This window comes from Anomaloglossus baeobatrachus, chromosome 6 (genome assembly GCF_048569485.1).
Source record: "Anomaloglossus baeobatrachus isolate aAnoBae1 chromosome 6, aAnoBae1.hap1, whole genome shotgun sequence".
In the NCBI taxonomy this organism is placed as follows: Eukaryota; Metazoa; Chordata; class Amphibia; order Anura; family Aromobatidae; genus Anomaloglossus; species Anomaloglossus baeobatrachus.
The window spans coordinates 418,848,870-418,872,255 of record NC_134358.1 but is presented as its reverse complement, the minus strand read 5'-3'; the positions used below and the strand labels follow the sequence as shown (position 1 = coordinate 418,872,255).

Sequence of the window (23,386 nt, the reverse complement as noted above, 5' to 3'; positions counted from 1 at the left end):
TATATTAAAAACAATTATTGCCACCGGTGTTATGACTGCTCAGTGCAGAAACATCCAAGGTGAGTGGCTTTTTGTTAGGATAACAGCTTTCCTGTGTTACAAGCTAGATTTGGTGCTAATTGATTCACAGGACCCAGTCTAGTGACCATGACAGTAATTCATGGTGGCTGTATGGGTACTGGGAAACTGCCAATTACATGATGACATCTACAGCTCTTTTTATGGTTAGCCAGTCCAGTGGACCGGGCTCTATGATTCGCACCAACTCTAGTACAAACCCATTTTAATGCTATCACACTAAAAAGTGTTGTGCTTCTTTTTTCTTTCCTTAGCAGCACACAACTTTTGTTGCAACATCTTGTTTGGAACTTTGCACACACTTGCCTAATCTTTTTTTTACTTTTTTTGCATATATTATCTCCTAGATGTTTCCTCTCAGCTTTCAGACATCTTGAGTGTGGCTATTCTTGACTCTCTGATGAGATTAATTCCTTGCTAACTCACTGGTGGATGCAGTCTTCACGATCTGGAATGATTATCTTCCCATCTGCTGTGGCAGTCCTCATGTATTTAATGGCATACTCTTAAAGAGGTAGGATAGTGTACTTCACCTGGGACAAGCATTAACTGTAGGTCAGGCTAGGATTCCTATCTTGCTCAGCTTACGACATCTAGGGTAGGGCACCTTTATAGCACATGCTACTCACTTAACTAGCAAGTTAATTATAATGTAGGAGATCTCTGCAGTACATCATGCACTTCATGTACATGCATTTCCTTCATAATTCTAACCTTTACTGGCATCCATTTTTTTACATTTATGCAGTTTGAGATGCCAACAGCTTTTTGAAGATAAATCCTGTGTATTTCATGACTCAGAGAGAATCTTCCATGCTAATACTAGCTGTGACTTTATCAGTGACATAACGACAGTTCCATAGATTCTAAATCAAACTTTGAACTAGGACTTTGGACCAACCCATATAGTTTTATGGTATATTCAGTTTCGCTGTAGACAGTCAAGATTTCACACATACATTGAAAGTGTGAAATCAGCACTGTATGTCTGCAACATTTCCTCAACATAGTAAAATGGAAGGAATGGCTGAATTAACCCCTTCAGCCCCGGGCACTTTTCGTTTTTGAGTTTTTGTTTTTTGCTCCCCTTCTTCCGAGAACCATAACTTTTTTATTTTTCCGTCAATCTTGCCATATAAGGGCTTGTTTTTTGTGGGACAAGTTGTACTTTTAAATGAAACCATAAGTTTTACTATATGGTGTACTGGAAAACAGCAAAAAAATTCCAAGTGTGGAAAAACTGCAAAAAAGTGTGATGGCACAATCATTTTTGGGATGTTTCAATCACCGTGTTCACTGTATGGTAAAACTGATATATGTGTATGATGTCTGAGGTCGGTGCAAGTTTGTAGACACCAAACATGTATAGGTTTACTTGTATCTAAGAGGTTAGCGTTCTCATTTTTTGTGATCTATGGATCAGTGATGGCTTATTTTTTGCGTCTCGAGCTGACGTTTCCAATGGTACCATGTTTGTGCAGAAGCTATGTTTTGATCGCCTGTTATTGCATTTTGTGTAAAACTTGCGACAGCCAAAAAACGTAATTTTGGCGTTTGGAATTTTTTGCCACTACGCCGTTTACCAATCAGATTAATTGATTTTATATTTTGATAGATCTGGCATTTCTGAACGTGGCGATACCAAACATGTGTATATTTATTTATTTTTTAACCCTTTAATTTTCAATGGGGGGAAAGGGGGTGATTTGAACTTTTAGGTTTTGTTTTTTATTTTTTAAAACATTTTTTACCTTTTTTTTTTCTTTACTAGTCCCCCAGGGCGCTATAGCGATCAGCAATCCGATCGCTCTGCACTATCTGCTGATCCCAGCTATACAGCTGTAAACAGCAGATACAGTCACTTCCTGCTTCACTGGCCTCCGGGCCAAGTGAAAACGAAATTGACTCGTCATAGCTGCAGGCGTCATCACATGACCCTGTGCTACCATGGCAACCACCAAAAGTCACGTGATCACTCACGTGACTTCCGGTGGGGGCGGCGGTAAGTGAAAATCATGACCGCGCGTATATACATCTCGCTGCCAGACTTTGGCAGCGAGATGTAAGGGGTTAATGTTATAGGTGGAATGCGATTCCACTCATAACATGCAGGCACACATGTCAGCTGTTGAAAACAGCTGATATGTGCACGGATCGCAGCATCCTGCCCGCGGCAGGGGGCGGGGCTTAACGTCACACGCTCCATGACGGATATATCTGTCAAAGGTCGTGAAGGGGTTAAGGCACATGGAAATAAATGTATACATAATTAGACATACATGAGGTATTATAGGAATGTTAATAAAGTATAAGTACAGTAGTATAAATACATGAGGTCACTCCTAAAGATCAAACCATTTGGCGTGTTGGTATTAAGACATTAAATCCAATATGCCTCTGTTGCTATTATTTTTAGGAATATAAGGATAATTTTCATTTTTTAATGAAAATAGCACATACAAGATTAAACCTTTATTGATTTAAGCACTATTCATGTTGTTTATCTGAATATCTGTCATTTATTTTATGAGGGCTGTACAGCATTCAAACTGCTTCCAACTCCTCCCTCATCCCGTCATCATGGGACCTCATCAATGACATCTACCATCTCCTATCTCATTATTGGGAATGTCATCACTGAATACAGATTTTACCTAGGATTGAGAATCTTGATAATGGCTGATCTACTGTGAATGCCTGCACTCTGCTGGCATTCACAGGAACTTTGGGATAACAGCGACAGGGGTTAATAGTTGACCTCTGGCTGTCAGGACAACTTACTGGTGCCCTGTTATCGTGACACATGGCCGCAGAATGGGAATTTCAGAGTTTAACAGTGCAATCTAACTAGTTAACAGGCGTGAGTGGATCTCCACTCCTGTACACCTGTTAGCTGCACATATTGACTGATCAGATAAGCCAACATTTGTGAGGAATAATGCGGGCTCTCTTCACAAGCCCTCATTAAAAGGACATACACGACCTAGGACGTATCCTTGGTTGTAAAGGAGTTAAAAGTTCTATGGTTCTATGCAGACTGGAATTATGTTGACCTGATGTCTCCAAGGTCATATTGTTTTATATCTTTATTCCTTTAACTTTTTTATAAATGTGAGATTAAACATATCCATATCTTTATTTGCAAATGCTGGACTGCATCCTACAATATTTTATTCAGTTGATTACTCAGGAACTGAGCTGGAGTTAACCACTCACCGCACCCCAATTTAAACTGCAGTATTTCCCATAGATTGCTGGTGACGTGATGATAACTTTTCATTTTCTTGTAATTTGAGACAAACCTACCCTTTGGAATTGTGGTAAAAAATTCAACTTTGGTCTAATTAGAGCATAAAAGATTTTCCCACATGCTTTGGCAGATTTGATGTAGGTTTCGGCAAAACATAGCCAAGCTTGTTTGTTTTTTTTCATTGTTAGAAAAGGCTTCCATTTTGCCACAATACTTCATAAATAGTGTATGAGGAATATAGGAGATCATTGATACATGCCTTATGTAACCATAAATCTCTGAAGATTCTTTAATATTGCTGTAGGCTTTTTGGCAACCTTCTAGACCATTTTTATTCTTGCCTTTTCATAAATTGTGGATGTTTTTTGCAAATTGCAAAAATCTATACTGTTTGTGAAGGGGATAAATATATCTGTTACTATATAGAAGCTGATACATTTTTTGGACCAATCTTAATTTAGCTGCAAGTTCTAGCTAATGTCACTGTTGTTGTGACAAACATAGTACACATCTTGCTGACCTTCTTCTCAATGTTCCATAATATATCTTATAATTTACAAAAAAAAATTGTAACATTCCCCTGACCATTAGCTTTCAAGAATGAGATCCCTTTGCTTTGTTTTAAACTGTTTATAGACCTTGACTTTTCCAGTAAAATGCAACTGTAGCATTCTTGAATCACTATCTGCTGCCAGTCCAATGCTTCTACACAAAACTTTGAGAATGGGATCCTTTGTTTGACTTAATACCGCATGTAGAAGTGTCAGATTGACATCAGAGAGTGATGAAGCACATTCTTTTTTCAGTGCCAGGACAGGTCAGTCACCACTAACCGCTGAACAGTTGCTTCAGTTGCATGTGCATCTCTGCAGTGGACTTGGCAGTGATCGAAAAGGAGGCAAGACCTACTATTTCTTCATCAGCACTGGCATCGAGACACTTAGGAGTACTTTGCACACTACGACATCGCAGGTGCGATGTCAGTGGGGTCAAATCAAAAGTGACGCACATCCAGCGTCGCTCTCGACATCGGAGTATTTGAATGGATTTTACTATGATTAATGAGCGCAAAAAGCGTCGAAATCGTATGATCGGTGTAGCGTTGGTCATTTCCATAATTTCAGAAGGACCGATGTTACGATGTTGTTCCTCGTTCCTGCGGCAGCACACATCGCTGTGTGTGAAGCCGCAGGAGCGAGGAGCATCGCCTTACCTGCATCCCGGCTGCAATGAGGAAGGAAGGAGGGATGTTTACGTCACGCTCATCTCCGCCCCCCTGCTTCTATTTGCCGCCTGCCGTGTGACATCGCTGTGATGCCGCACGACCCGCCCCCTTAGGAAGGAGGCGGTTCACCGGCCAGAGCAACATCACAGGGCAGGTAAGTGCATGTGAAGCTGCCGTACTGATAATGTTCGCTATGGCAGCTATCACAAGATATCGCAGCTGCGACGGGGGCGGGGACTATCGCGCTCGGCATCGCTACCATCGGCTTGCGATGTCGTAGTGTGCAAAGTACCCCTTAGTGGTTGCATCCTCTGTGACTATGATATTTACACCCTTAAAATTCATCACTCAGTAGCATATCTCTCAAGTGGTGCAGCATGCCACAATTAACCAGGGCTCTAACTTTTGGGATACAAAAAAAAGCATTTACTGAATATTTAACTTAAATAATTTATATTTAGATATACATAAAATGTATGATATTTACTAAATAATTAATATAATAAAAATGTTTTAATTCTCTTTTTGAATATTAAAAAATAAATAAATCCCTGTTATATATTAGTATGCATTGCAGTTGTGACAAAACTACAGCATCAATTACTATGGTGCTTAGAACAATCAAAACCTACTTACAATTGTGCTATTTGTCAAAACAATCATCAAGAGTGAAGCCACTGTCACAACACTAGACAGCCAGTAAAAGCTCAGCTGGCTTTTTTTTCCCACATTGAATAATGGGGCACTATACATAGAATCATGATCAACCGGGAACCTGTTTGTATTTAACTGATAGAGCTTAGATACTTTAACTATCCTCTTAACTCCTTCACGACAAGAGCAACACATGTATGGTGCAATCCGGAAGCGGGTGTATGAAGTGGCTCACGGGGTAGGGTAAGGTAATGGCAATGTTTTACAGCCAGGACACACCTTCAATAATCGTAGTGCCGGCCGCATTTGTTAACCTGTTAAATTCCACTGTAAAATTCCAACAGAGGCATTAAGAGCAAGCAGACATAGGGGCCCAACATTCTATACACCAATCGGCGCATCCGTAATATAACCACGGAGTGCTGATGGGTTACTATGACAGCTGCATGTCTGCTGAACACTTCCATGATTGTCATTACGGTGCTCCCTTGAAACCGTGTATCTGGCTGGGCTTTAAAAGATTCCAAAATTAAGTTTTTGGGGTTGTTGCAATTCTACAAAAAAATACTGTAACAAGTGATAAAAATATCATATCTATCATAAAATCTTATCAATGAAAAAAACTTCTCATCCCACAAAAAATAAGCCTTCAAACAGCTCCATCGTCTGAAAAGTGAAAATGTTTCAAATCTCAGAAAATGGTGAAACAAGCCTCAAAAAATATTTTTTACAAATTTCAGATTATTTTTTCACATTTAAAATATTTTTAAAAAATGGACATGTTTGGTATCGCTGAAATCTTACTGATGAGGAAAATCATACTAACAGGTCATTCCAAAAAAAACCAATGCCAAAATTGCCTTTTTTTCACAATTTTACTGCACTTGGAATTTTTTTACCATTTTCTAGTACACTACAAGGGGGTGCTGATAAGTCTTTGGCTTTACCCAGAAAGAAACGAGATAGGATGATGAAACTTTACATTTATTCCACATACTCTCGACTTCAGGTTTGGAAACAAATGATAGTCGGAGGGAGCTAGATCTGGTGAATAAGGTGGGTGGTCAACCAGCTGGAAGCCCAGCTCTTTCAGTTTTGCCATGGTCACTTGTGCAGTGTGAGCGGAGGCGTTGTCTTGCAGGAACAAGATTCCTTTGGACAGCTTGCCGCACTTTTTGGCCTTCAGAGCTGCCTTTAATTGGTCGAAAAGTGCAATGTAATACCTTGCATTGATGGTGGAACCCTTTTGAAGGTAGTCCACTAGCAGCACACCCGCCTTATCCCAGAACTCAGATGTCATCACTAGTGTTGAGCAAGTATGCTTGTTACTACTCGGTACTAGCACGAGTATCACTGTACTCGGGCTACTCGGCGGGGACCGAGTAATCTCGCGATACTCGTGCTGTACTCGTGGTCTTCATTTCTGCATGTTGGCGCTCTTTTGAGAGCCAGCCCTCATGCAGAGATTGGCTGGCAGACCACTGCAATGCCACAGCCCTGTTAGTTGTGGAATTGCAGTGATTGGCCGGCCTGCACAGCGTGACCGAGCCTTTATACCGGCGGGCGCGCTGTGCTCTGCTCACAGCCATCCAGACAGTCAGTGCAGGGAGAGTGTTGCTGCTTCAGGGAAAGGTTTGCGGCCCTTTATAGTTAGTTCCGGAGCAGGGCTGCAAACAGTGTGACCAGAAGTCCTTCTCAGGACATACAATAAGTTGTATACAGGCAGGCAGGGTATAGCCAGGTCGGAGTACAGTAGCAGAGTCCTTCTCAGGACTATTGTTGCTATATACAGGCAGGGTATAGCCAGGTCGGAATACAGGCTAGTGACCAGAAGAGTCCTTGTCAGGACTATTGTAGCAGTATACAGGCAGGCAGGCAGGCAGGGTATATAGCCATTCCTAGTGGTGACCGTATACCAGCCTTCATCATATCTGGGGCTGGTGTACAAAGTCTAAAACATTCCTGATAGTGTCAGACTTCTCAGTAATTGTCACTCCTAAAAACCTGTTAGGTTCTTATTGCGTCCGTGTTTGCATTTTTAAAACCGCACGTGTGTGCCTGTCGGTGGCAGCGTACAGGTGCACTTGTGTGCGTTTTTCACAAACTATTATATAACGCACAAGTCTAGTGAATAATACACGTCAGTCAGCAGTGGCTGATAGTGTCAGACTTCTCAGTAATTGTCGCTCCTAAAAAGCTGTTAGGTTCTTAGTGCGTCCGTGCTTGCATTTAAAAACCGCACGTGTGTGCCTGTCGGTGGCAGCGTACAGGTGCACTTGTGTGCGTTTTTCACAAACTATTATATAACGCACAAGTCTAGTGTATAATACACGTCAGTCAGCAGTGGCTGATAGTGTCAGACTTCTCAGTAATTGTCGCTCCTAAAAAGCTGTTAGGTTCTTAGTGCGTCCGTGCTTGCATTTAAAAACCGCACGTGTGTGCCTGTCGGTGGCAGCGTACAGGTGCACTTGTGTGCGTTTTTCACAAACTATTATATAACGCACAAGTCTAGTGAATAATACACGTCAGTCAGCAGTGGCTGATAGTGTCAGACTTCTCAGTAATTGTCGCTCCTAAAAAGCTGTTAGGTTCTTAGTGTGTCCGTGCTTGCATTTAAAAACCGCACGTGTGTGCCTGTCGGTGGCAGCGTACAGGTGCACTTGTGTGCGTTTTTCACAAACTATTATATAACGCACAAGTCTAGTGTATAATACACGTCAGTCAGCAGTGGCTGATAGTGTCAGACTTCTCAGTAATTGTCGCTCCTAAAAAGCTGTTAGGTTCTTAGTGCGACCGTGCTTGCATTTAAAAACCGCACGTGTGTGCCTGTCGGTGGCAGCGTCAGGCTCCATATTGTCCCTGGATAGAGACGTGCATGATGGCCTGTAAACCTGAAGTGCCCATTGTAAGGCAGTGGGTCTATTGTAGTATAGCCTTTAGGCAGGGCAGCCAAAAATTTGGAGGCTCCACATTGTCCCTGGATAGAGATGTGCATGAGGGCCTCAAAACATTGTTACCATTACAAAGGAGCGGGTCACCTGTCGTTGTAATGCCCATTCTGAAAGAATGGGCGAAAAAATTTACCACTGGGGGTATACCTGAAACAACGGCCTAACTATTGTAACGGTCATCATGATGGCGCATGAGGAGAAGGAGGAGCAGTCCAGCGATTAGCCAAAGGCCAGAAGTGTGTTACCATGGTTGAGTGGAGGTACATGGCAAATTCCCGTTACAAACTTTAAATTCCGCTGTCATTTGTTGGTGGTGTGGTGAAGTCTGGCCCAACCCTTGTTCATCTTGATCAGAGTCAGCCTGTCAGCATTTACAGTTGACAGGTGGGTGCGTTTATCTGTAATGATTCCACCTGCGGCACTAAAAACACGCTCTGACAAAACGCTAGCGGCAGGGCAGACCAGGACTTCCAAGGCGAAGAGAGCCAATTCATGCCACGTGTCTGTCCAGCTTGGATACCCATTAATTGTAAGGCACAGAGGAATGTCGGAGTACAGTTGTTTGATCTGCAAGGTACTCCTTGAGCATCTGGGCAAACTTAGGATTTCTTGTGGCACTACCCCTCACCTCAGGGGCTGTGGTATGTGAGGGGCTGAGAAAACTGTCCCACATCTTAAAGACTGTTCCCCTACCTCTGGCGGATTGGACTTGTGCCCCTCTCGGCTGTACGCCTTGGTTGTCCACTGATTCCTGAGCTATGCCGCTAGCGTTTTGTGAGGGGAATGCTTTGCCTACTTCCGTGACTATGGCCTTCTGGAACTGCTGCATTTTGCCTGACCTCTCCGCCTCGGGAATAAGAGACATAAAGTTCTCCTTTTAGCGTGGGTCTAACAGTGTTACCAACCAGTAATGATTGTCAGCCAAGATGTTCTTAACGCGAGGGTCACGAGACAGGCAGCTTACCATAAAGTCAGCCATGTGTGCCAGACTCTTAACAGCCATCACTTCAGTATCCTGACCAACACGATGACTGAACATGCTGTCCTCCTCCTCCTCATCATCTACCCTGTCCTCTGGCCAGCCACGCTGAACCGAGGATATGACTGCATGTCATATCCTCAATTTGGCCAGAGAGTTGCTCCATGTCTTCATCCTCCTCCTCGTCATAGTCCTCCACTGCACGTTGTGATGAGACGAGGCTGGGCTGTGTGTTATCACCCACACCCACAACTGTTTCTTGCTCAAACTCATCGCGCTCCGCCTGCAATGCATCATGGTTGTTTTTTGAGCAGAGACCATTTTAGAAGGCAGAGAAGCGGTATGGTGACGCTAATAATGTCGTCATCGCCGCTCACCATCTTGGTGGAGTCCTCAAAGTTTTGGTGGATGGTACATAGGTCGGACATCCATCTCCACTCCTCAGGTGTTATGTGTGGAGTTTGACCCATTTCCCGACGGCTTAGGTGATGCAGGTACTCAACAACTGCCCTCTTCTGCTCACATATCCTGACCAACATGTGCAGAGTTGAATTCCAACGCGTGGGGACATCACACACCAGTCTGTGAGCCGGAAGATGCAAACGGCGCTGAAAGCCGGCAAGGCCGGCTGAAGCAGTAGGTGACTTTCGAAAATGTGCAGACAGGCGGCGAACTTTTACCAGCAGATCAAACAGCTCTGGGTATGACTTTAGAAACCGCTGAACCACGAGGTTGAGCACATGGGCCACGCATGGAACATGTGTCAGCTGGCCTCGCCTCAAAGCCGCCACCAGGTTACGGCCATTGTCACACACGACCTTTCCTGGCTTTAGGTTCAGAGTTGTGAGCCAGTGATCTGCCTGCTGTTTCAGAGCTGTCCACACCTCTTCTGCATTGTGGGGTTTGTCACCTATGCAGATTAGCTTCAGCACTGCCTGTTGCCGCTTCGCCGAGGCAGTGCTGCAGTGCTTCTGTGTCGCCCTGGACAAGCCAGGGGCCACAGAGCACAACACTTAAACACCCCACACTCCCTGCAGGCATATCATAGTCAAAACACAAAATCCTTGTTGCCTTCCCCAGGGGCTGTTGTCCACACCAGGGTGTGGAGCCAGGCGGTTGGTCTCCACCCACCAAGGAGGAGGGGAAACACAGGCAGTGAGAGTTAAGCTAAGGAAGTGGAAGGAGGAAAGTAGTAGAGAGGAGAAAAGTGACAGCAAAGAGCCTGAAGTTGGTCCGGGTGTGTGGCCCGGACAGGACAGCAAGGTTGGCAGGATGTGGTGACCGTCTGCAGTGGAGGCCGATTGGAGTCTGCCGTAAGGACCGTGGACGGGTGGTGACCCGGCTGTACCGGACCGGTATACAAAGAGAAGCCAGCACCATTGGCAGAGGACTTTCGGATCCAGGCTTGGTGTCGCCGTGAATTTGACAAATCCGTTAGTGAAGGGGACCTCAGGGTTTCCAAACAGCCAAGTCCCGATAGAAGGCAACCGTCCAACCGTGAAGGGGAGACACCGCCACCGCCAAGGGCAACCGTCTCCCAGGGCCAGCGCCTGTGGGCAAAAGGGGCTCCTCCGGCCCATATCCAGGTCGGGGAGTGGGTTACCGGTGGGAAACCATCACTACCAACACTTAACTTAGGTGCAGGGAGAGACAGTCATCACTAACCTGCAGGGAGGAACAACCGCAGCCGTCCGAGGGACCCGTCCATCCAGCCACTTGTTTTACCGTGAACTGTGTCATCATCATTGGGCTGAGTGAGTACCTCCGTGCCGTGCGGCACAGCTCTGCCCCTGCAACCCTGCACCTCATCAGGCCCCACAACCCGCCTGTCATCCATCTCTACCCCATCACTGGGCCCCGGGACAACCAACCCCCCTACCCACGGAGGGGAGAAATAACAACAAAGCTGCTCCCTGTCACAGGCTCCCGGGATCCCCGTCCAGAGCAGCGGTGGTGTCCACACAATCACCACAACCGTGGGTGGCGTCACGGACAATATCCCCAAAACCCAAACCACCCCTTTTCACTCACGGGCGAGTAGCGCCGCTCGAGTCCCCGGGATCCGGCCATCGCTCGAGCCAACGAGCAGCAGCAGCCGTAGAGCAGCGGCAGCCGGACCCGAGCAGTGGGAGAGCGCACCGTCCCCTCCTCCGCCCGCGACACTTCCAGCTTGGGACTGGTGTGGAGGGTAAAGTGGATGAGGATGCGCAGGAGGAGGAGGAGGCTGAGGAGCATGACATTCCGGAGCTGTAGAGTGTGGGTGAAACCCTGACTGAGGTAGGGCCTGCAAAACTTGGTGTGTGAAGGACGTGTTCCGTCCCTCGCTCAGACTGGGTCCCAGCTTCCACAATATTAACCCAGTGTGACGTCAACGAGATGTAGCGGCCTTGCCCACATGCACTTGTCCACGTGTCTGTGGTTAGGTGGACTTTGGCTGAAACAGCGTTGTTCAGGGCACGTGTGATGTTTTGTGACACGTGGTTATGCAATGCGGGGACGGCACACCGGGAGAAATAGTGGTGGCTGGGGACCGACTAACGTGGGACAGCTGCCACCATCAGGTCGCGGAATGCTTCTGTCTCAACCAGCCTAAAAGGCAACATTTCCAGCGCAAGCAGTCGCGAAAAGTTAGCATTTAGAAGTGTGGCATGTGGGGCGTTGGCAGTGTATTTGCACCTGCGTTCAAAGGTTTGCTGAATGGATAACTGAACGCTGAGCTGGGACAAGGACGTGCTTGATGATGGTGTTATTTCTGCGTGGGTAACTGCAGGTGCAGGGCCGGAGGAGGCTTGTTCGCAGGCAGCATGGACAGGGGATTGGCTCGCATGCACAACCAGCGAAGACGTAGCAGTGACATCAGCAAGCACTGCTCCTCGACTCTGTTGTATTTCCCACAAAGTCGGGTGCTTGGCTGACATGTGCCTGATCATGTTGGTGGTGGTCAGGCTGCTAGTTTTGGTACCCCTGCTGATGCTGGCATGGCAGGTGTTGCAAATGGCCTTTTTAGAATCATCTGGAGCCAACTTAAAAAACTGCCAGACTCGGGAAGAGCTAACATTTGTACAGGCACCTTGTGTCGTGTTGTTTCGGGGAACAGTTGCCTGACGTCTGCCTGGGGCCACCACTCTGCTTCTTACTGCCTGTTGGGATGCTACGCCTCCCTCCCCCTGTGCACTGCTGTCCTCGCTCTGCATATCCTCCTGCCAGGTTGGGTCAGTTACTGGATCATCCACCACGTCGTCTTCCTCTTCCGCACCCTGCTCCTCCTCCTGACTTCCTGACAATTGTGTCTCATCATCGTCCACCCCTTGTTGAGACACTATGCCAACTTCGTGAGAACGTGGCTGCTCAAATATTTGGGCATCTGTACATACAATCTCGTCATGGCCCACTTCAACAGGAGCTGGCGAGAGGCCAGAATGTGTGAATGGAAACGTGAACGAACAGCTCTTCCGAGTGTCCAAGTGTGGGATCAGTAATGTCCGTGGACGTGTACTCGGCCTGGTGGTAGGAAGGAGGATCAGGTTCTGAAATGTGCGGTGCAGTATCACGGCTACTGACACTTGACCGTGTGGAAGACAGAGTGTTTGTGGTGGTGCCAATCTGACTGGAAGCATTATCCGCTATCCAACTAACAACCTGTTGACACTGGTCTTGGTTCAAGAGCGGTGTACTGCTGCGGTCCCCAAGAATTTGGGACAGGACGTGCGAGCGAGTAGATGTGGCCCTTTGTTGTGGCGAAATTAGAGCTTGCACACGACCTCGGTCTCTGCCTGCACCACCATCACGTCCACTTCCTTGTTCGTTGACAACGCCCTTGCGCATTTTGCAATGCTGTGCTGATGTGTATTCACTAGACTTGTGCGTTATATCCAAGTTTTTGCAAAACGCACACAAGTGCAGCGGAAAGCTGCCACCAACAGGCACACACGTGCGGTTTTTAAATGCAAGCACGGAGGCACTAAGAACCTAACAGGTCTCTATCCAGGGACAACGTGGAGCCTCCCAATTTTTGGCTGCCCTGCCTAAGGGCTATACTACAATAGACCCACTTCCTTCCAATGGGCACTTCAGGTTTACAGGCCCTCATGCACGTCTCTATCCAGGGACAACGTGGAGCCTCCCAATTTTTGGCTGCCCTGCCTAAGGGCTATACTACAATAGACCCACTTCCTTCCAATGGGCACTTCATGTTTACAGGCCCTCATGCACGTCTCTATCCAGGGACAACGTGGAGCCTCCCAATTTTTTGCTGCCCTGCTTAAGGGCTATACTACAATAGACCCACTTCCTTCCAATGGGCACTTCAGGTTTACAGGCCCTCATGCACGTCTCTATCCAGGGACAACGTGGAGCCTCCCAATTTTTGGCTGCCCTGCCAAAGGGCTATACTACAATAGACCCACTTCCTTCCAATAGGCACTTCAGGTTTACAGGCCCTCATGCACGTCTGTATGCAGGGTCATTGGTGAACCTCACAATTTTGGACTGCCCTGGCAAAGGAAAATACTACAAAGACTCAGTTCCTCAAAATGGGCACATTAGACTCAGAGGCCTTTATGTACGTCTCTTCTCAGGGACATCGGAGTGCCACACAATGTTTTACGTAAAATCTTTCATGTATTGATCTCAAAAAGTAACATACATTAGCTCTATCTCACTATTGGGTATGTGCCCTTAACATTTCCGCCATGAAAATTCATTTTGGTGTCATTTTGGAAGGTTTTCTGGTGAGTCCGTAAAAATGGCGTAATACGCGGACAAAATTGTTCACAGCTGTGACTTTTGAGTGATAAATGCTTCAAGGGGTCTTCCCCATGCTGTTGCCATGTCATTTGAGCACTCTTCTGAGACTTTTGTGCCATTTTTAGGGTTTCTACATGCTGCCGGTGGTCATTTCACAAAAATACTCGGGTCTCCCATAGGATAACATTGGGCTCGGTGCTCGGGCCGAGTACACGAGTATCTTGGGATGCTCGGCCCGAGCCTCGAGCACCCGAGCTTTTTAGTACTCGCTCATCACTAGTCATCACCTTAGTGGCTGATTTTTGCACCCTGAACTTCTTTACATGAGGAGAAGCACTGTGCCGCCACTCTTTTGACTGCTCCTTGTTTTCAGGGTCATACAAATAAATCCAGGTCTCATCCATAGTGACCAGTCAATCCAGAAAGATCTTATCCGTCTAGACATGCTGACAAATGGACAGGGAAGTTTTCATTCGCATGCTTCTCTGATCTGTTGTCAAACATTTGGGGCCCACTCTGCAGATAGCTTCCTTATGTCCAAATGTTCATGGATAATGACACAAACACTTTCACAGGAAATCACCATGATGTGTGCTATTGCTTTAGCTGAAATTCGTCAAGTCTCTAGCATGAGGTTGTGCACAGCATCGACGACCTCCGGAACAACAACTACTCTCGGTTGTCCAGGATGTTGAAGGGCATTGATCCCCCAATGTCTGCGACATATCACCATGAATATCCTTCGTGGACTTTCCTTGCAGAAACAAGTATTTTATCATTCCTCTGCTCTTAGTTGCTGTGAATATCGCATTAGACTCTGCCATTTTGTTTTCCCGTGTGCGTAAAACACTGTTGCCATAAGTAACAATCACATCATTTTGAAAACATATATTAGACACATAAGGCTTTCATGTGATTTAACATTCATTACCATAGAAACAACCAAATATCACAAAGCCAAAAACTTATCAGCAGCCCCTCGTATGTGGGAAAATAAATGATGCCATTCTAAAGTGCAACTTGTCTGGCAAAAAAAAACAAGCCCCTATACAAAAACATAAAAAACCAATGGCTAAAGTGGGAAAAAACCCCGAAAATTGCAAAAATCTAAACTATTGGTGAAGGGGTTAAATATCTCTATATTACTATATGGAGGCGGATACATTTTTTGGACCAATCTTAATTTAGCTGGACAAATGTTTCTTCAGAAAAAAATTGACCTTACTGCTTGTAATGCTAGTTGAGGGTAAGTTGTTTCTACTTAATTAATTATTTTTTATCAAACTTACATGACAATCAAAACACTTTTTTTCACACAGCAATCTCTAGCGTTAAATGACTACATAATATAAGTATATAAAGTAGTATGCATAAATCTCTTAACATCCCAAAAGTGGGGTAGCCTAAAAGTTATTTTTCCTATTTGTTAATAATTATTGATGATCGAATACCGCAAATATTAAGCAACTCCCATATTCGCCGAATAGGTCGCCGCTATTCGACGATTTGCGAATATTTGATGTGCAATGTAAGTCTATGGGAAATGGCTTCCCATAGACTTACATTGCGCAACGAACGTTCGCATAGCGGCAAACTATTCATCAGATATTCGCGAAGCCGAATATGGACGAATATTTGTGATATTCGATCATCCCTAACAATAATAATAATAATAATTCATTTATACAGCGCTATTAATTCCACAGCGCTTTACATACATTGATGCTAATAATCTAAATTCCCTATCAGTATGTTTTGTTTTTTTGTTTTTTTGGAGTGTGGGAGGAAACTGAAGAACCCGGAGGAAACATACGCAAACATGGGGAGAACATGCAAACTCCTTGCAGATGTTGTCCTTGGTGGGACTTGAACCCAGGACCCCAGCGCTGCACCATGCCGCCCTTAGTTTACTATATAAGCTGTATTTACTGCTTAATGCAAGAAAAATACACTTTGTCCCTCTTCATAACTTGCATTTTTGGGTCACTTTCTATTTTTGGCTTGTGATATTAGTTGCAAATTTGGGCATCAAATTTGTAAAAATGGCATACGCGATTCCTGACTTTGCCACAAAGTAAAAAAAGTGTTTTGTTTCTGTCTTGAACTGTTTTTTTTTTCTTTCTATTTTTGTCTCCAAAAGTGAAGTTGTACCAAAGTTTGCAACATTTTAAGAAGTCACAATTTGAGAATCAGTTGAAAGCATCTGGAAATCCTAAACATCGTCCACAAAGCAGAAAACAGAACAAAAATAAAAAGGCCAGAAGATATAGAATAGACTTCAAAAAATGGCACAAGTAGAATAAAATACAGGAAAAAGGGCACAAAATAGAGAAAACTACACAAAAAATAGGCACAAAGGCAATGATGAACCAGGGCCTTTAACTACTAAAAAATATTTTAAGAAATGATTCCGCACAATACGTTATAGCAGAAATAAAAGGGTGTTTTGACATAGATATATATTTTAATGTATTAGTCCCCATTCATAATTTTTTTTTATAAACTCTGTAATATTGACGGCGGCGTCCCTGGGCTCTCTCGATTCCTCCATCCGGTATGGACAAAGCTGACACATGCTGACACACATACATGCTGATGCAAATGTGGCGCCCCTGACCCGGTCAGGCACCACTGAGTACTGCACCCATGCTGGGACAGTACTTCCAGGTAATCCTAAGGGCCAGAATGAGGTGTGTACGCACAAACACATAGCAACCAGGTCTCCCACACTATTAGATGGGACCCTTGGGCAGTCTGTAGAGGTGACTGGCCTTCAATTCTTGTCAAAGGGTGTAGTGGAGGGGCTGAGAGCTAAAGTGCAGAGGTTGTCAGGAAAGGAGTGGGGCGAGCTAGTCTGGTAGTGGTGAGCGGTGGTCGCTAAGGGATACGCGCGTGGCCACTAGTCAGACCCTGCACGAGGGTAGTAACCATTAGCGGGGGAGAACGGTCACTTGGTCAGACAGAGTACGGTGCGCCTAGTGACTAGGCACGTATGGGGAACAGGTCCCTAGAGCAGACTCCAGTTTAACTATCTGCCAAACCTGTCAGTGAGGGGAACTACAAGTACCTCAGCAACTTCTCAGAGTCTGAGCCTCAGCAGCAATGCAGGGACCCATAAGGAGACAGAGCCTGACGCCATCCCACCTTGTCCATGCTGCCAGCAAATGAGCCAAACACAGGAGAGAAAAGGCAGTTGCGACTCCCTGGATAGACCCATGGTACTTCAAGTCAGTGGTTATCCGAATACAGAAGTGCTAGGAAGGCGAGCTAACAGTTACCCTCAGACTGGTCCAAAGGAGCCCTGGTTCTTACTTGGTTAATCACAGCATCGCCCGGGTCAGCTCACAGAAACATCAAAAGTGAGTAAAAAGCAGTTGAAAGAATTTTGGACTCAGCCTCTGTCGCTCAGATTCTGCCGGCCAGAAGAAATCGGTGTTGCTGGATGTGGTGAGTATGTGTGTGATGCAATGTGTGAGTGATCCGATGTTTGTGTGTGTGAGATTGGATGTTTTTGTGTGCAATCTGATTGTGTGTATGTGAGATCGGATGTTTGTGTGAGATCTGATGTGTGCGGCTATGTGATCTGATGTGTGTGGGTGAGAGCTGATGTGTGCGGGTGAGAGCTGATGTGTGCAGATGAGAGCTGATGTGTGCGGGTGAAAGCTGATGTGTGCGGGTGAGAGCTGATGTGTGCAGATGAGAGCTGATGTGTGCGGGTGAAAGCTGATGTGTGCGGGTGAGAGCTGATGTGTGTGGGTGAGAGCTGATGTTTGCGGGGGAGATCGGATGTGTGCAGGGGTACGATCATGGCAGGTCCTTCCGCTTAGCATCTGGTGAGTGATTGTGGGGTGCCGCTGTCTATAATGAAGTGTCCTGCAATATCTTTACCTTTTTTAACTGCACAGACACTTCATTACTGATCCGCGAGTAGGGCTTATTTTCGGGGGAGGGCTGCTATTTAAGCCTTGCTCCTAAAATGCTGAAAATCCCTGCTAGGGTTTATTTTTGGGGAGGGCTTATTTTGGAAAAACACAGTAGGTGCATGCATGCTCATGTTCAGAGAGAGCAGGCTGTGCCAGATGCTGTCATGCCAGACTCGCACGAGTCTGACATCGCAGCACAGCTACGCACACTTCTGACAGGAATATACACGTGTTTATGTAACACATGCACATTCACCATACTGACCAGCAGACACTTGCACTGCTTTCCCTGCCCACCAACCGTCCTGCCGCCTGTGATTGGTTGCAGTCAGCTGACATGCTGACACTCAGGGTGGGAGTGTGTCTAACTGCAACCAATTACACATACCGGTGAATGATTATTGAATTGTCAGCTCCAGAAGGGAAAAGCGAGACCCGGAAGAAGTTTGCTGCCATGACACAGCCTCGGGTGAGTAGGCCACACGGACTCCTACCCCCCTATCCTTTCCACAAACATTTTTAATCTCTGGATTCTGGTCCCCATAGACTTATATGGGCACCAGAATCCGGAGCGGATCTGGATTTTTTTTTCAATCCGGCTGTGCCGGTCCTGAATTTTGGCAGATTCGATCAACTCTACTAGCCCTCATTCCAGTACCTGCCGTTCAGTCTGTACCAACCATATTTCCAGTACTTGTCTTTCAGCCTGTACCAGCAGTCCTGCTAATAACTGCCATCCAGTCTCTACCAGAGATTTTGCCAGTACCAGCCATCTGATCTGTTCCTGCCATCCTGCCTGTACCTAAGTCTGAACCTGCTTGATTGACCCCTAGGGTGAGCTGCCTCAGATCTGGTGACTGCCGTGAAGTGATACCTGGTGGTTACCTTCCAGCACAAGCCTAACCTTACCATCAGAACCTCTAGTGAAGAAGAGGAAGTCGCTTAGATTCTCCCGGACGGAACCTTTGCACAGTGGATCCACACCCAGCAGTGCAATAAATATGAACATACTGAACATATTTTACTCACAATTACTTTTGGCATTATAGCAGATTATTGTTTAATTTATAATTTATGAAGAAACCTGTTCTGGACCCAAAGCCTGTGATGAAAATAAATTACAGTCAAGATTTCCTGACAGCAATTGGAAAAAGATACACCAGCTCCACTGCTTTATGTCCTCTGCAGCTTTCTCCTTACAGCTAAACATTGGCTCCAGGTGCATAATTACATAAAGTGTATATCACCTGGTATAACCTTGGTGGCAGAGTTAATGGGACAAATGACTTACTTTTCTTGACATTATTCATGTAAATATCTCTCTGCAGGGCAACCGTAGTGTCATTAATGACTGATCAAAAAGGTTAACATCCAGACCCCTTGGAACAGCTAACAAATTGTAAATATATCTAGAAAGATCTTCATTAAGATACTGATCCCTGGAGAAATAAAAGGAAACTGGTTTGTCTGCCTTTTATTAGTCTCAGCATGGCACTATTGCTGCAGTGACTGATCAGGCAGCTTGACTCACAAACGCACAAGACGGCATCTACCAGAGCTCTGTTAATAAACTAGAACAAGCTGAGATGAAGGAGAAACAATTTACCTTTCATTTATAAAACCTCATACAGTATAAAAGCTGTATTGTTTGCATCTAATTTTATCCACTTATGAAATAGAAAGAACGTTAAATACTTGAGATGTCATTATGTATACAAGAAGCTATTTGCAGTATGTAACTACTTAGAGTAAATACAATATCAGATAAGGAATAGAATAAAGCCTGGCATTGTTATAGCTTTACAGCTTAACCCTAAATAGGTTTTATAACTACATATAGTGGACATGAATATGTGATATTGTAACTCTGGATATATACAAGTGCATCTCAATAAATTAGAATATCATCAAAAAGTTAAATTATTTCAGTAATTCAAAACAAAAAGGGAAACATTATATAGAGTCATTACAAACCGAGTGACCTACTTCAAGTGTTTATTTCTGGTAATATTGATGATTATGGCTTACAGCCAATGAAAACCCAAAAGAAAATTAGAATAATTACCACAAAATACCTACTAAGGCTTCCTAAGCGTTTAAAATGGTCCCTTAGTGTAGTTCAGTAGGCTACACAATCACGGGGAAGACTGCTGACTTGACAAATGTCCAGAAGACAGTCATTGACATACTCCACAAGGAGGGTAAGCCACAAAAGGTCATTGCTAAAGAAGCAGGCTGTTCATAGAGTGCTGTATCCAAGCATATTAATCGAAAGTTGAGTGGAAGGAAAAAGTGTGGTAAAAAAAGGGGCACAAACAACAGGGATTACCGCAACCTTGATACAATTGTTAAGAAAAGGCCATTCAAAAATTTGGGGGAAATTCCTAAAGCCTAAAACACACTTCCGCAAAAAAAACGTCCGTATGATACGGTCCGTTTTTCGGGTCCGTGTTCCTTTTTTTGGGACGTTTCTCCGATACGTATGGCATCCGTGTGATGGCGTATGCGAGCCGTGTGTGCGTGTGGAATGTCCGTTTTGACATAAAATACGTACATGTGCTGTCCGTGTGCTGTCCGTTTTTAAAGGCCCGCATTCTTACCCAATTAACGATTTTAATCATTCATCATGAGATCCTGGTGTTGTTGTTTGCTTTCAAATGACCTGATAGATTGGAAACAAGTGTTTCAAATTTTGTGATGAAAAACGGACACGGACGATACGTGCTGAACACGGACATATTCCGTGTGTGGTCCGTGCAGGCACGGACCCATAGACTAAAGCGGGTCCGTGCCTGCGTGTTGCCGGCAAAAAACGGACATGTCATCCGTGTAGAAAAGCGCACACACGTACTTACGACACGGACACACGTTCCGTGTGATTTTACGTGCGTGTGCCATTGAATAACATGGGTCTCCGTGTGTACGTGTCTCCGGTACGTGCAAATAAGTACCGCACAAGTACAAAAAAAACGGATGTGTCTTGCGGGTCTAAGGAGTAGAGTGCTGCTGGAGTCAGTGCTTCAAGAGCCACCACACACAGACTTATCCAGGACATGGGCTACAACTGTCTCATTCCTTGTGTCAAGCCACTCAAGGTCAATAGACAACACCAGAAGCGTCTTACCTGGGTGAAGGAGAAAAAGAATTGGACTGTTGCTCAGTGGTCCAAGGTGTTGTTTTCGGATGAAAGTAAATTTTGGATTTAATTTGGAAATCAAAGTCCCAGAGTCTGGAGGAAAAATAGAGAGGCCACAATCCAAGCTGCTTGAGGTGAAGTTTCCACAATCAGTGATGGTTTGGGGAGCCATGTCATCTGCTGGTGTAGGTCCACTGTGTTTTATCAAGATCAAAGTCAGCGCAGCTGTCTACCAGGAAATTTTAGAGCACTTCATGCTTCCCTCTGCCGACAAGTTTATTAGAGATGGAAATTTCATTTTCTAGCAGGACTTGGCACCTGTTCACACTGCCAAAAGTACCAATACCTGGTTTAATAACCACAGTATAACTGGGCTTGATTGACCAGCAAACTTGCCTGACCTAAACCTTATAGAGAATCTATGAAATATTGTCAATAGCTATATGAGAGACCCCAGACCCAACAATGCAGATGAACTGAAGGCTGCTATCAAAGCAACCTAGGCTTCCATAACACCACAGCAGTGCCACAGGCTGATTACCTCCATGCCACGCCACATTGATGCAGTAAGTCATGTAAAAGGAGCCCCGACCAAGTATTGAGTGCATTTACTGTACAGACTTTTCAGTAGGCGCCAACATTTCTGAGTTTAAAATCATTTTTTCAGTTGGTCTTATATAATATTTTAATTTTCTGAGATAATGGCTTTTGGGTTTTCATTGGCTGTAAGCCATAATCATCAACATTAACAGAAATAAACACATGAAATAGATCATTCTGTGTGTAATGACTCTATATAATATATGTGTTTCCCTATTTGTATTGAATTACTGAAATAAATTTACTTTTTGATGATTTTCTAATTTATTGAGCTGCACCTGTATTATGGCATGGTTTCCATCCCCGAAAGGTATGTACATCCGTATTAGGATTTTTTGCCGAAATCTGTGCAGCATTTACGGTATTCATCTCTTGGCAGAAAAAAAACTAGTGGCAAAAGCTCACTTTTTTTTTACATATTTTAACCCCTTCACGACCATGGACGGATATATCCGTAATGGAGCATGTCCCATTAAGCCGCGCCCCCTGCCGCGGGCAGGCGGCGGCGGTCGGCACACATATCAGCTGTTTTCAACAGCTGACATGTGTGCCTGCTAGCCGCGGGTGGAATCGCTTCCACCCGCGGCCATTAACCCCTTAAATCTTGCTGCCAAATTCTGGCAGCAAGATCTAAATGTGCGCGGCCGTGTTTTTTACTTACCGCCGCCCCCACCGGAAGTCACGTGCGTGATCACGTGACTATCGGTGGTTGCCATCGTAGCATAGGGTCATGTGATGACGCCTGCAACTATGAAGTTTCACTTTCGTTTTCCCTCGGCCGCGAGCAGAGAGAAACAGAAAGTGACTGAATCTGCTGTTTACAGCTGTATAGCTGTAATCTGCAGATAGATAAGAGCAATCGGACTGCTGATCACTATAGCCCCCTAGGGGGACTAGTAAAATAAAAAAAAAAAAGTAAAAACAAAAGTTTTAAAAAATAAAAAAAAAATAAATATACACATATTTGGTATCGCCGCGTTCAGAAATGCCCGATCTATCAAAATATAAAACCAATTAATCTGATTGGTAAACGGCGTAGTGGCAAAAAAATTCCAAACGCCAAAATTACGTTTTTTGTCGCCGCAAGTTTTACGCAAAATGCAATAACAGGCGATCATAATGTAGCATCTACGCAAAAATGATACCATTAGAAACGACAGCTCGAGTCACAAAAAATAAGCCGTCACTGAGCCATAGATCCCAAAAAATAAGAACGCTACATGTTTCGGAAAATGGCACAAAACGTGCGCCACTTTTTTTGGACAAACTTTTGAATTTTTTTTAACCTCTTAGATACAAGTAAACCTATACATGTTTGGTGTGCTCAAACTCGCACCGACCTCAGGCATCATACCCACACATCAGCTTTACCATATAGGGAACACCGTGAATAAAACATCCCAAAAACTATTGTGCCATCACACTTTTTTTGCAATTTTTCCGCATTTGGAATTTTTTTGCTGTTTTCCAGTACACCATATGGTAAAACTTATGTTTTCATTTAAAAGTACAACTTGTCCCGCAAAAAACAAGCCCTCATATGGCAAGATTGACGGAAAAATAAAAAAGTTACGGCTCTCGGAAGAAGGGGAGCAAAAAACAAAAACGCAAAAACGGAAAGTGCCCCAGGGCTGAAGGGGTTAACTGTGTTTTTGCCATTCATTTTTGGTGCAGATTTTTCCCCTTTCATTTTGATGTTTTTACTTGTGTTTTTCAAATTAAAGTCAATGGGTAAAAAAACTCTGCAAAAATGCTGAAAGAAATGACATGTTGCAAGGAGAAAATACTCAACCTGTGCACTACACTTCAGGAATCTCATTGATTTTGCTGGCATGTGGCTTCCC

At 44.7% G+C, this 23,386-nt stretch overlaps 1 protein-coding gene across 1 annotated transcript in view; it reads right to left on the bottom strand.

Moving 5' to 3' along the window:
• Positions 1–23,386, bottom strand: part of CNTNAP2 (contactin associated protein 2) — a 2,823,191-nt gene that overhangs the window by 2,031,457 nt on the left and 768,348 nt on the right. The window lies entirely within an intron of this gene.